This window comes from Halichoeres trimaculatus, unplaced genomic scaffold, assembly GCF_033239565.1.
Source record: "Halichoeres trimaculatus isolate MK-OKI-2021-1 unplaced genomic scaffold, fHalTri1.1 fHalTri1_scaffold_16, whole genome shotgun sequence".
NCBI classification, from domain to species: Eukaryota; Metazoa; Chordata; class Actinopteri; order Labriformes; family Labridae; genus Halichoeres; species Halichoeres trimaculatus.
This window is the reverse complement of record NW_027437194.1, coordinates 21,219,322-21,233,500: the sequence shown is the minus strand read 5'-3', so window position 1 is coordinate 21,233,500 and position 14,179 is coordinate 21,219,322. Positions and strand designations below refer to the sequence as shown.

General features: G+C 44.6%; 1 non-coding gene across 1 annotated transcript; it reads left to right on the top strand.

Annotated features, from left to right (window-relative positions):
• The first annotated feature begins 9,641 nt into the window (after positions 1-9,641).
• Positions 9,642-9,714, top strand: trnas-gga (transfer RNA serine (anticodon GGA)). Its single transcript has one exon. It is a non-coding gene; the product is annotated as a tRNA-Ser (tRNA).
• The last annotated feature ends 4,465 nt before the right edge of the window (positions 9,715-14,179 follow it).

The following is a 14,179-nucleotide window of genomic DNA, read 5'->3' as shown; positions in this document are numbered from 1 at the left end:
GAAACATCACTGTCACTTAAAAAGCATCACTGTGTTTTAGTTTCTTTAGAATTTTTCCCACTTGGGTATCAGTTAAGGTGTATCTTCTTGTTAATGTGATTTTAGGAGTGGCTACAGCGTGTTGGGAGATACACCTCTGAGTGCATCGCCTTTAAGTCGAACCCTAGCCTGTTGCCGCCCAAGTTCCAAGAGCCTCCACAGCCAGAAGTTATCCCCAGCTTCAAATGGATCCTGACTGTTTACAGCCACGATATCCTCAACAGGCTTGAGGATATCAACGCTCATATAACAAGCACTTATGGATCCATTTTGAAATTGGACTCGACCAAAAAGGTTTGAACTGATTTCTGGATAACTGCATTCTTAATTGAAGTTGAGTTTTTTTTTCAAACAGTTTTTCATTCTTCCTCCTTTAGACTAGAATAACACGTTTTCAGCACATATGATTCATTACATCCTTTAACATGTTTAGAAATTGTCCATGATTCAGATCATGAAATTATACATGATTCAGATAATTCTGTACCTATACAATATCCTAATAACTCTGTCTACATATTTATTTTTATTTTCAGATCACTAAGAAGCTGTCAGGGCCTGCTAAAGGCACAGCACAATGGCTGACATCAGTCGGGAATGAGGTAGGCCAGGTCCTCATCAGTGTCCTGACTGCAAATGAAGGTCCTGGATTGGATCAGATGGCTGCAGGCTTGGTACAGAGGTATCAGAAGGCAGGTGTGGTTCCCCCCATTGCTCTGTATGTGGACTGTGGCTGCTGCAAAGAAGTCGGGGAAACAAAACTGAAGATGCGCTTCAGTGGGTGGCCAGATCTCACTGTCCGCCTGGATATCTGGCACTTCATGCGGCGGCTGGCTGTAGGCTGTACCACAGACGCCCATCAGCTATATCCCACTTTTATGGCCCGCATGTCAGCATGCATTTTTGAGTGGGATGCAGAGGATGTGGCTCTGCTGCGAAGGGCCAAGAAGGAGCAGCTAAAGCAGCAGAACTGGCCTGCACTTTCTGAGAGGGAGCTGGACCGTCACATAACCAAGGAAGAGCTGGCCTTGCACTGTAGGAGGAGGACCAGAGGAGAAGCAAAAACAATTCTCCTCCTTGATCAGCTTCTCTGGGAGCTCATGAGTGACAAAGGCAAGGATGCACTCGGTGTTCCCCTTTTTAACAGCGAAAGGATGCAGCACATCTGGAGAACCCAGAAGCGGCATGTGGCATGCATTCAGGACCCCCCAGGTGTGTCACTTTACACTGAGACTGGAACCATCATGAAGGGAGGTGTCCAGCTCAAAACCTACCGCTGTGCAAGGGGCTCCACATCCCTGGAATCCTTTCATTGCCACCTGGCACGATTCATTCCAGGTTTGTGTTCATGTTTTATAGTGTTTATGAGTTAATGTTCCTATCTTAATAAAATTGTGTTACTAATCATACAAATTATTACAGCGATGATTTGCACGCACTCAATGGTATTTTGTCATTTGTCACATTTTCATTGGTGCCATCTCCTGGTCACTGGCCTGAATAACACAATAAATTGATGAAAGGCCTCTTAGTACCCTTGGTCATTAAATGCGCACACATCATACTTGCAACACTATAGCAAAAAAATACTATACTGAGCTTTGACGATTTGTTGTTTGTTCTTGTATTAAACTGCATTGTCAACTCTCTCCTCCCATTTAAAAGTTTAATTTTTGATCACTAGGGAGACTGCATATAAAACTTAGCTCAACAATAAAATCTCATATTGCGGCTTTTTTCTTGTCTTTCCTTTAGGGAACAGCGCCAACGCTGTGAACTTTCAGATCTACCTCGTGGAGGGTTTGCATCGCTGGAACCAGAACCGTGCTGCTGCTGCTGTTGCAACCGAACCATCTCCGCTGCACAGTTATACAGGAGAGTTGGTTCATTGCGTCAACAGCCAGTATGAGCAAGTGTTTGGCAGGAAACTGGTTCCTACCTTTGTGCCACCTGCTAAATACACAGGTGAGAGTTTTGTGATAACTGCATTAAAATATCTTGTGTTTGTGTTTATATATGTGCGTGTGTGTGTGTGCGTGTTGGTCTTATGTTAACTTTCCGGTTTTTCTTTCAATACTTTCTCAGGGGAGCTGATTGGTGTGCAGTATTTGCTGAAGCAAAATGATGAGCCTCTGCAAAACATGCAGAGCAGTTGTTTGGAGACCTCCGAGCAGCTGGAGGACCTGGATGTGGAAGAGCAAGGAGCAGAGGATGAAGGATTCATTGAGGATTTGGGAGAAGAAGCTACTGTGGCAGATCTGGTGAACTGCGAAGAGGTTCAGCCATCCAGTATCTCTTCTACCCCCAGCACTTCTCTGATGACAAGCAGCGTGCCCTCTGAAGCACTCTTCCAGCCACCAGCAGAACTCAATCCTCCAGCTCTTGTCTCTCGACCAGCTTCTGTCCCTCCACCAGCTTCTGTCCCTCCACCAGCTCCTGTCCCTCCACCAGCTCATGTCCTTCCTCCAGCTGTGGTGCCTCCTCCAGCTGCTGTCTCTCCTCCAGCTGCTCCTCAAGCACACCTCTCTCCACCAGCTCATGTCCTCTCTCCTGCTCCTGTCTCTTCTCCAGCTCCAGTCCCTCTTTTGCCCTCTGCCCCTTCTCCAGCTCCTGTTCATCCTCCATTAACACCCCCCCTCCTGCCAGAACTGAACCCCCCAGTACCAACTCTACCTTTCGCCTCCGTCTCCCTTCCAGCGCCTCCACAGCCACCTGCTCCTTTCCAAGCTGTGGATGCAAACAGCCTCCCTGGCATGGACAGAGTGGATGCTCTAGCTGAGTACCTGGTAGAGCTCCGTCATCAAACAGGTCTCACTCTGACCAATCAGCAGGCCCACACCATTGTCAGTCTGTGGCAAAATCTCACCGATTTTGATAAGCAGCGAGTGGTGTATGCAGCTCGACACCAGGACAGGCTGTTGACTGGGCGCTTCAGACACTCCAAACAGCGGTCTGATTTCACCCCTGGAGTGGAGAGCACAAAGAGGTGTGTCCTTGGCTCAAAAGGCTCCCCTGCACAGTGGCCAGACTGCTGCAGGCTTATTGAGACCATTTTTGTCAGGCTTTGTAACATCCATAGGAGCCCAAAAAAGAAGGAGGAGAAAAGCCTGTCAAGATGGTCCCTTATTCTGCAGGACTACAGGAGGATCAGGCAGCTGCTGCTCTGCAACGGAGTAGTGATGGAGCAGACCACTCTTCAACCCGTTGAAGTAAACCAGACCACCCTGACTCAGTGGTTTAATAAACGGGTGAAAGGTCAAGAGGTTGAGGTCCTTTTGAAGGATGTGCAGCTGCCTGAAGCACGGCCACTGGCAGCAGTACCTTTACTGCCTGCCAGACCACAGCCCCTGTTTCCCATTCAGCATCACCATCCCCATCAGCTGCATGCATATGTGATGCCACCTAATACAGCTGGGCAGGCCAGAAGCAAAATCAGGCGGGCTCCAGCCACCACCGTCCAGCCTTCAGCCACCACAGTCCAGCCTTCAGCCACCACAGTCCAGCCTTCAGCCACCACAGTCCAGCCTTCAGCCACCATTGTTCAGCCTTCAGCCACTACTGTCCAGGCTCTAGCCCCTTCCCTCCATCCTCTGGCTGCCTTTACCCAGCCTCCAGCCACCTCAGTCCAGCAAGGCCCAGAACCACAGCCCAGGCCCATCCAACCAAGGCCCATAGCTGCGCAACGGCAGCTGTTTCCCTCCGCCCAGCTTCAACCTGTTGTGCCACTGTTCGCTCCCTGCCCTGTTCCTGGGACATCCACCCCCTTAACTGACGCCCCTCATCAATCCTCTCAGAAGAGAAAATACACACGCACTGCAACATCAAATGTCTGTAAGAAGTGTGGTGCCTTTCGTACTGCAGAAACTGGCCACAGTCAGTATAAAGGTACAATTTATTGCCCGAAAGCAGAAACTTTACCGAAAGACGAATGGCTTGAGGCGATGCAGAGGGCAGCATTTGAGAAAAGCCTCAACATTAAGTTTTTGTAAATAGTTATGTAGTTATTGGTGGCTTGTAAATAGTTAAAGATGTAAATTTTGTTTGTATGAAAATCAAAGAATGTTAGTTTGTTATTTTAGAGTACATTTACACTGTAAATTATTGATATTTGTGTGTTCTGTTCAATCATTTCTACCTTGCAATTTTTTAATTATCAGATTTGTTCTCTATGTTTTGTGTGAAAGTTAAATCAAGTTCTTACAGTCTCATAACCTCTACAGTTTCAAGTTATAAGAAAAACCACATCACTGTCAAAACCCACCCTTAAAAATAAAAGTGCAGAGTTCTAGCACTTTGAGGGACCATTTTTATAATTTGTGTCTTTGTTGTTTCTGTTTGGATTGCACTTTTCTTTGTTGTTTTTGAGTTATTTGTCATTTGTGTGCCTTTTCAAGAACATTTTCTGAAATTTTCCCGCTTTCTTTTCATGTTTCCTTTTATTTATTCTCAGTAATCTGTTTTGATTTAAAAGAAAAATGTTCCAAAACCTCCAACACAGTCTTACGGTGTCATTTATTACATTAATGTGTCAGCATATCATCCCAGTTTCTTAGTTGTGGTAAAGAAAAGGGCCTTGTGTAACACCGTGCAAAGAAATACAACTTCAGTAATCATACTGTCATGTCTTTTCTGGATGCTGAAGTTGGAGCTAGTCTTAAAGGCCAAGGACCCGCCATATCTGGCTGGTAGACTTAAAACTTCTCCAGTTTAAGTCTAATCATTAAAAATTGTTGAATCAAATGAAGAATCAAAGTCAGCAAAGAAAGTCCACAGGTTTATTGAATTTCAATTCTGACGAATCCAAACTGAAAAATACAGACTTTTGAAGTTTTTGAAGGTTTGTTAAGTAAACTGGTCAGCCCTGCGGTTGGCTGGCGACCAGTCCAGGTTGTACCCCGCCTCTCGCCCAGTGACAGCTGGGATAGGCTCCAGCCACCCGGGACCCTGGACAGGATAAGCAGTTAAGAAAATGGATGGATGGATGAAGTAAACTGCTTATTTGTTTCCTCCTGTGTTTATGGTATTTGTGTGGTATGTATGTGTGTGTGTGTGTTTGTGTGTGTGTGTGTGCGCGTGCCTGTGTAGAAAAATGTGCAGTGAATTAAAATTCCAAGGGAAAGGTACACACACACACTCACACACACACACAAACGTTTCTATCACTTACTATGAATTACAACCTTTAATCGCTGACTACATCCTTCAAAGAACTGCTACAATACATCCACATATAACACATCATCTATTGTGTAAAGTGCCATAAATACTGCCATACTGTACTATAATTTAATTACTGAATGCATTAAATGCAAAACTTGCTCTACAATAAAAAATGCTAATTTTTTGCACTAATTCCAGGACATTTTCATGCATAAAAGGATGCGATCGGACATTTAATGTTTGAGGGAGGGTAAATGAACTTTAGAGAACACAATCAACAAAATTACGTTTTGCCCATGGTTGGATTCGAACCCTGATCTGTCCCTTTTTTCTCCATTTTTTTCTTCCTTTTTCTTCCCCCTTTCTCCCCTTCTTCCCCCCACTATACGGACAAATGTTCCCCAGCTTTCGCGGAGTTGGGAGAGCTTTGGTCTGAAGATCTAAAGGTTACTGGTTCAATCCTGGGTTTCGGCAACCAAGTATTGCGTGCACACATGTGTCTTTCAAATTGTATTCTCAGTTGGCCAAGTGACCAAAAACCTGTGAAGCTTGAACAACAGAAAGGCACTGTGAGTCGGACTTCCAGCAAAAACTGTCCTGAGGCCAGCTGCATTGAAGTCCATTTTCTGAGAGCCCATGATGTCAGAAAGAGTTTTCTGTTCTTGGTTTTGACCAGTACATTTCAGGTTCCCATGGTCATTGAAGGGCCCATAGTTTGGACTTTGGGCTTTGCTTGAAGGCAATGTTTCCATCATGGGCATTGTATTGAGTCCAAAGTCTATTGCAATCCTCCCTTGTGAAAGCTTTTTCAACCTCACCAAGCTTGTCCTCTTTCAACTATCACAGTGTGAAAGGAGGCACACATGTCCATGAGGTATTTCACATGTATCTGATTGGAGCTGAAGGAGCCGAAATAGCTCAGTTGGGAGAGCTTTGGTCTGAAGATCTAAAGGTTACTGGTTCAATCCTGGGATTCGGCAGCCAAGCTTTGCGTGCACACATGTGTCTTTCAAATTTAATTCTCATTTGGCCAAGTGACCAAAAACCTTTGAAGCTTGAAAAACAGAAAGGTACTTTGAGTCTAACTTCCAGCCAAACTGTCCTGAGGTCAGGCACATGGAAGTCCATTTTCTGAGAGCCCATGATGTCAGAAAGATTTTTCTGTTCTTGGTTTTGACCAGTCCATTTCATGGTCCCATGGTCATTGAAGGGCCCCTCGTTTGGACTTTGGGCTTTGCTCGAAGGCAATGTTTCAATCATGGGCATATTATTGAGTCCAAACTCTATTGCAATCCTCCCTTGTGAAAGCTTTTTCAACCTCACCAAGCTTGTCCTCTTTCAACTATCACGATGTGAAAGGAGGCACACATGTCCATGAGGTATTTCACATGTATCTGATTGGAGCTGAAGGAGCCGAAATAGCTCAGTTGGGAGAGCTTTGGTCTGAAGATCTAAAGGTTACTGGTTCAATCCTCGGTTTCGGCAACCAAGCTTTGCGTGCACACATGTGTCTTTCAAATTGTATTCTCATTTGGCCAAGTGACCAAAAACCTTTGAAGCTTGAAAAACAGAAAGGAACTTTGTATCCTGTTTTCAGCCAGACTGTCCTGAGGCCAGGCACATTGATGTCCTTTTTCTGAGAGCCCATGATGTCAGAAAGAGTTTTCTGTTCTTGGTTTTGACCAGTACATTTCAGGTTCCCATGGTCATTGAAGGGCCCATAGTTTGGACTTTGGGCTTTGCTTGAAGGCAATGTTTCCATCATGGGCATTGTATTGAGTCCAAACTCTATTGCAATCCTCCCTTGTGAAAGCTTTTTCAACCTCACCAAGCTTGTCCTTTTTTAACTATCACAGTGTGAAAGGAGGCACACATGTCCATGAGATTTTTCACATGTATCTGATTGGAGCTGAAGGAGCCGAAATAGCTCAGTTGGGAGAGCTTTGGTCTGAAGATCTAAAGGTTACTGGTTCAATCCTGGGTTTCAGCAGCCAAGCTTTGCGTGCACACATGTGTCTTTCAAATTTAATTCTCAGTTGGCCAAGTGACAAAAAACCTTTGAAGCTTGAACAACAGAAAGGCACTTTGTGTCCTATTTTCAGCCAGACTGTCCTGAGGCCAGGCACATGGAAGTCCATTTTCTGAGAGCCCATGATGTCAGAAAGAGTTTTCTGTTCTTGGTTTTGACCAGTACATTTCAGGTTCCCATGGTCATTGAAGGGCCCCTCGTTTGGACTTTGGGTTTTGCTTAAAGGCAATGTTTCTATCATGGGAACTGTATTGAGTCCAAACTCTATTGCAATCCTCCCTTGTGAAAGCTTTTTCAACCTCACCAAGCTTGTCCTCTTTCAACTATCACAGTGTGAAAGGAGGCACACATGTCCATGAGGTTTTTCACATGTATCTGATTGGAGCTGAAGGAGCCGAAATAGCTCAGTTGGGAGAGCTTTGGTCTGAAGATCTAAAGGTTACTGGTTCAATCCTGGGTTTCGGCAGCCAAGAATTGCGTGCACACATGTGTCTTTCAAATGGTATTCATAGTAGGCCAAGTGACCAAAAACCTTTGAAGCTTGAAAAACAGAAAGGCACTTTGTGTCCCTTTTTTCAGCCAGACTGTCCTGAGGCCAGGCACATGGAAGTCCATTTTCTGAGAGCCCATGATGTCAGAAAGAGTTTTTTGTTCTTGGTTTTGACCAGTACATTTCAGGTTCCCATGGTCATTGAAGGGCCCCTCGTTTGGACTTTGGGCTTTGCTTAAAGGCAATGTTTCTATCATGGGAACTGTATTGAGTCCAAACTCTATTGCAATCCTCCCTTGTGAAAGCTTTTTCAACCTCACCTAGCTTGTCCTCTTTCAACCATCACAGTCGGAAAGGAGGCACACATGTCCATGAGGTTTTTCACATGTATCTGATTGGAGCCAAAAGAGCCGAAATAGCTCAGTTGGGAGAGCTTTAGTCTGAAGATCTAAAGGTTACTGGTTCAATCCTGGGTTTCGTCAGCCATGCTTTGCGTGCACACATGTGTCTTTCAAATTGTATTCTCAGTTGGCCAAGTGACCAAAAACCTTTGAAGCTTGAAAAACAGAAATGCACTGTGAGTCCAACTTCCAGCCAGACTGTCCTGAGGCCAGGCACATTGAAGTCCATTTTCTGAGAGCCCATGATGTCAGAAAGAGTTTTCTGTTCTTGGTTTTGACCAGTACATTTCAGGTTCCCATGGTCATCGAAGGGCCCCTAGTTTGGACTTTGGGCTTTGCTTGAAGGAAATGTTTCCATCATGGGCATTGTATTGAGTCCAAACTCTATTGCAATCCTCCCTTGTGAAAGCTTTTTCAACCTCACCTAGCTTGTCCTCTTTCAACTATCACGATGTGAAAGGAGGCACACATGTCCATGAGGTTTTTCACATGTATCTGATTGGAGCTGAAGGAGCCGAAATAGCTCAGTTGGGAGAGCTTTGGTCTGAAGATCTAAAGGTTACTGGTTCAATCCTGGGTTTCGGCAACCAAGCATTGCGTGTAACATGTGTCTTTCAAATTGTATTCTCAGTTGGCCAAGTGACCAAAAACCTGTGAAGCTTGAACAACAGAAAGGCACTTTGTGTCCTTTTTTCAGCCAGACTGTCCTGAGGCCAGGCACATGGAAGTCCATTTTCTGAGAGCCCATGATGTCAGAAAGAGTTTTCTGGTCTTGGTTTTGACCAGTACATTTCAGGTTCCCATGGTCATTGAAGGGCCCCTCGTTTGGACTTTGGGCTTTGCTTAAAGGCAATGTTTCTATCATGGGAACTGTATTGAGTCCAAAGTCTATTGCAATCCTCCCTTGTGAAAGCTTTTTCAACCTCACCAAGCTTGTTTTCTTTCAACTATCACAGTGTGAAAGGAGGCACACATGTCCATGAGGTTTTTCACATGTATCTGATTGGAGCTGAAGGAGCCGAAATAGCTCAGTTGGGAGAGCTTTGGTCTGAAGATCTAAAGGTTACTGGTTCAATCCTGGGATTCGGCAACCAAGCATTGCGTGCACACATGTGTCTCTCAAATGGTATTCATAGTAGGCCAAGTGACCAAAAACCTTTGAAGCTTGAAAAACTGAAAGGAACTTTGTGTCCTATTTTCAGCCAGACTGTCCTGAGGCCAGGCACATGGAAGTCCATTTTCTGAGAGCCCATGATGTCAGAAAGAGTTTTCTGTTCTTGGTTTTGACCAGTACATTTCAGGTTCCCATGGTCATTGAAGGGCCCCTAGTTTGGACTTTGGGCTTTGCTTGAAGGCAATGTTTCTATCATGGGAACTGTATTGAGTCCAAAGTCTATTGCAATCCTCCCTTGTGAAAGCTTTTTCAACCTCATCAAGCTTGTCCTCTTTCAACTATCACAGTGTGAAAGGAGGCACACATGTCCATGAGGTATTTCACATGTATCTGATTGGAGCTGAAGGAGCCGAAATAGCTCAGTTGGGAGAGCTTTAGTCTGGAGATCTAAAGGTTACTGGTTCAAACCTGGGTTTCGGCAGCCAAGCATTGCGTGCACACATGTGACTTTCAAATAGTATTCATAGTAGGCCAAGTGACCAAAAACCTTTGAAGCTTGAAAAACAGAAAGGCACTGTGAGTCCAACTTCTAGCCCAACTGTCCTGAGGCCAGGCACATGGAAGTCCATTTTCTGAGAGCCCATGATGTCAGAAAGAGTTTTCTGTTCTTGGTTTTGACCAGTCCATTTCAGGTTCCCATGGTTATCGAAGGGCCCATAGTTTGGACTTTGGGCTTTGCTTGAAGGCAATGTTTCTATCATGGGCACTGTATTGAGTCCAAAGTCTATTGCAATCCTCCCTTGTGAAAGCTTTTTCAACCTCACCAAGCTTGTTTTCTTTCAACTATCACAGTGTGAAAGGAGGCACACATGTCCATGAGGTTTTTCACATGTATCTGATTGGAGCTGAAGGAGCCGAAATAGCTCAGTTGGGAGAGCTTTGGTCTGAAGATCTAAAGGTTACTGGTTCAATCCTGGGTTTCGGCAACCAAGCATTGCGTGCACACGTGTGTTACAAATTGTATTCTCAGTTGGCCATGTGACCAAAAACCTTTGAAGCTTGAAAAACAGAAAGGCACTTTGTGTCCAACTTCCAGCCAAACTGTCCTGAGGCTAGCTGCATTGAAGTCCATTTTCTGAGAGCCCATGATGTCAGAAAGAGTTTTCTGTTCTTGGTTTTGACCAGTACATTTCAGGTTCCCATCGTCATCGAAAGGCCCATAGTTTGGACTTTGGGTTTTGCTTGAAGGAAATGTTTCCATCATGGGCATTGTATTGAGTCCAAACTGTATTGCAATCCTCCCTTGTGAAAGCTTTTTCAACCTCACCAAGCTTGTCCTCTTTCAACTATCACAGTGTGAAAGGAGGCACACATGTCCATGAGGTTTTTCACATGTATCTGATTGGAGCTGAAGGAGCCGAAATAGCTCAGTTGTGAGAGCTTTAGTCTGAAGATCTAAAGGTTACTGGTTCAATCCTGGGTTTCAGCAGCCAAGCTTTGCGTGCACACATGTGTCTTTCACATTGTATTCTCAGTTGGCCAAGTCACCAAAAACCTTTGAAGCTTGAACAACAGAAAGGCACTTTGTGTCCTATTTTCAGCCAGACTGTCCTGAGGCCAGGCACATGGAAGTCCATTTTCTGAGAGCCCATGATGTCAGAAAGAGTTTTCTGTTCTTGGTTTTGACCAGTACATTTCAGGTTCCCATGGTTATCGAAGGGCCCATAGTTTGGACTTTGGGCTTTTCTTGAAGGCAATGTTTCTATCATGGGCACTGTATTGAGTCCAAACTCTATTGCAATCCTCCCTTGTGAAAGCTTTTTCAACCTCACCAAGCTTGTCCTCTTTCAACTATCACGATGTGAAAGGAGGCACACATGTCCATGAGATTTTTCACATGTATCTGATTGGAGCTGAAGGAGCCGAAATAGCTCAGTTGGGAGAGCTTTGGTCTGAAGATCTAAAGGTTACTGGTTCAATCCTGGGTTTTGGCAGTCAAGCTTTGCGTGCACACATGTGTCTTTCAAATTGTACTCTCAGTTGGCCAAGTGACCAAAAACCTTTGAAGCTCGAAAAACAGAAAGGCACTTTGAGTCCAACTTCCAGCCAGACTGTCCTGAGGCCAGGCACATGGAAGTCCATTTTCTGAGAGCCCATGATGTCAGAAAGAGTTTTCTGTTCTTGGTTTTGACCAGTACATTTCAGGTTCCCATGGTTATCGAAGGGCCCATAGTTTGGACTTTGGCCTTTGCTTGAAGGAAATGTTTCCATCATGGACATTGTATTGAGTCCAAAGTCTATTGCAATCCTCCCTTGTGAAAGCTTTTTCAACCTCACCAAGCTTGTTTTCTTTCAACTATCACAGTGTGAAAGGAGGCACACATGTCCATGAGGTTTTTCACATGTATCTGATTGGAGCTGAAGAAGCCGAAATAGCTCAGTTGGGAGAGCTTTAGTCTGAAGATCTAAAGGTTACTGATTCAATCCTGGGTTTCGGCAGCCAAGCTTTGCGTGCACACATGTGTCTTTCAAATTGTATTCTCAGTTGGCCAAGTGACCAAAAACCTTTGAAGCTTGAAAAACAGAAAGGCACTTTGTGTCCTGTTTTCAGCCCAACTGTCCTGAGGCCAGGCACATTGAAGTCCATTTTCTGAGAGCCCATGATGTCAGAAAGAGTTTTCTGTTCTTGGTTTTGACCAGTCCATTTCATGGTCCTATGGTCATTGAAGGGCCCCTAGTTTGGACTTTGGGCTTTGCTCGAAGGCAATGTTTCAATCATGGGCATTGTATTGAGTCAAAAGTCTATTGCAATCCTCCCTTGTGAAAGCTTTTTCAACCTCACCAAGCTTGTCCTCTTTCAACTATCACAGTGTGAAAGGAGGCACACATGTCCATGAGGTTTTTCACATGTATCTGATTGGAGCTGAAGGAGCCGAAATAGCTCAGTTTGGAGAGCTTAAGTCTGGAGATCTAAAGGTTACTGGTTCAAACCTGGGTTTCGGCAGCCAAGCATTGTGTGCACACATGTGTCTTTCAAATGGTATTCATAGTAGGCCAAGAGACCAAAAACCTTTGAAGCTTGAAAGGCACTTTGTGTCCCTTTTTTCAGCCAGACTGTCCTGAGGCCAGGCACATGGAAGTCCATTTTCTGAGAGCCCATGATGTCAGAAAGAGTTTTTTGTTCTTGGTTTTGACCAGTACATTTCAGGTTCCCATGGTCATTGAAGGGCCCCTAGTTTGGACTTTGGGCTTTGCTTGAAGGAAATGTTTCCATCATGGGCATTGTATTGAGTCCAAAGTCTATTGCAATCCTCCCTTGTGAAAGCTTTTTCAACCTCACCTAGCTTGTCCTCTTTCAACTATCACAGTGTGAAAGGAGGCACACATGTCCATGAGGTTTTTCACATGTATCTGATTGGAGCCAAAAGAGCCGAAATAGCTCAGTTGGGAGAGCTTTAGTCTGAAGATCTAAAGGTTACTGGTTCAATCCTGGGTTTCGTCAGCCATGCTTTGCGTGCACACATGTGTCTTTCAAATTGTATTCTCAGTTGGCCAATTGACCAAAAACCTTTGAAGCTTGAAAAACAGAAAGGCACTTTGTGTCCTGTTTTCAGCCCAACTGTCCTGAGGCCAGGCACATTGAAGTCCATTTTCTGAGAGCCCATGATGTCAGAAAGAGTTTTCTGTTCTTGGTTTTGACCAGTCAGTTTCATGGTCCCATGGTCATTGAAGGGCCCCTCGTTTGGACTTTGGGCTTTGCTTGAAGGCAATGTTTCAATCATGGGCATTGTATTGAGTCAAAAGTCTATTGCAATCCTCCCTTGTGAAAGCTTTTTCAACCTCACCAAGCTTGTCCTCTTTCAACTATCACAGTGTGAAAGGAGGCACACATGTCCATGAGGTTTTTCACATGTATCTGATAGGAGCCAAAAGAGCCGAAATAGCTCAGTTGGGAGAGCTTTAGTCTGAAGATCTAAAGGTTACTGGTTCAATCCTGGGATTCGGCAACCAAGCATTGCGTGCACACATGTGTCTCTCAAATGGTATTCATAGTAGGCCAAGTGACCAAAAACCTTTGAAGCTTGAAAAACTGAAAGGAACTTTGTGTCCTATTTTCAGCCAGACTGTCCTGAGGCCAGGCACATGGAAGTCCATTTTCTGAGAGCCCATGATGTCAGAAAGAGTTTTCTGTTCTTGGTTTTGACCAGTACATTTCAGGTTCCCATGGTCATTGAAGGGCCCCTAGTTTGGACTTTGGGCTTTGCTTGAAGGCAATGTTTCTATCATGGGAACTGTATTGAGTCCAAACTCTATTGCAATCCTCCCTTGTGAAAGCTTTTTCAACCTCACCAAGCTTGTCCTCTTTCAACTATCACAGTGTGAAAGGAGGCACACATGTCCATGAGGTATTTCACATGTATCTGATTGGAGCTGAAGGAGCCGAAAAAGCTCAGTTGGGAGAGCTTAAGTCTGAAGATCTAAAGGTTACTGGTTCAATCCTGGGTTTCGGCAGCCAAGAATTGCGTGCACACATGTGTCTTTCAAATGGTATTCATACTAGGCCATGTGACCAAAAACCTTTGAAGCTTGAAAAACAGAAAGGCACTTTGTGTCCTGTTTTCAGCAAGACTGTCCTGAGGCCAGGCACATTGATGTCCTTTTTCTGAGAGCCCATGATGTCAGAAAGAGTTTTCTGTTCTTGGTTTTGACCAGTACATTTCAGGTTCCCATGGTCATCGAAGAGCCCCTAGTTTGGACTTTGGGCTTTGCTTGAAGGAAATGTTTCCATCATGGGCATTGTATTGAGTCCAAACTCTATTGCAATCCTCCCTTGTGAAAGCTTTTTCAACCTCACCAAGCTTGTCCTCTTTCAACTATAACAGTGTGAAAGGAGGCACACATGTCCATGAGGTTTTTCACATGTATCTGATAGGAGCCGAAGGAGC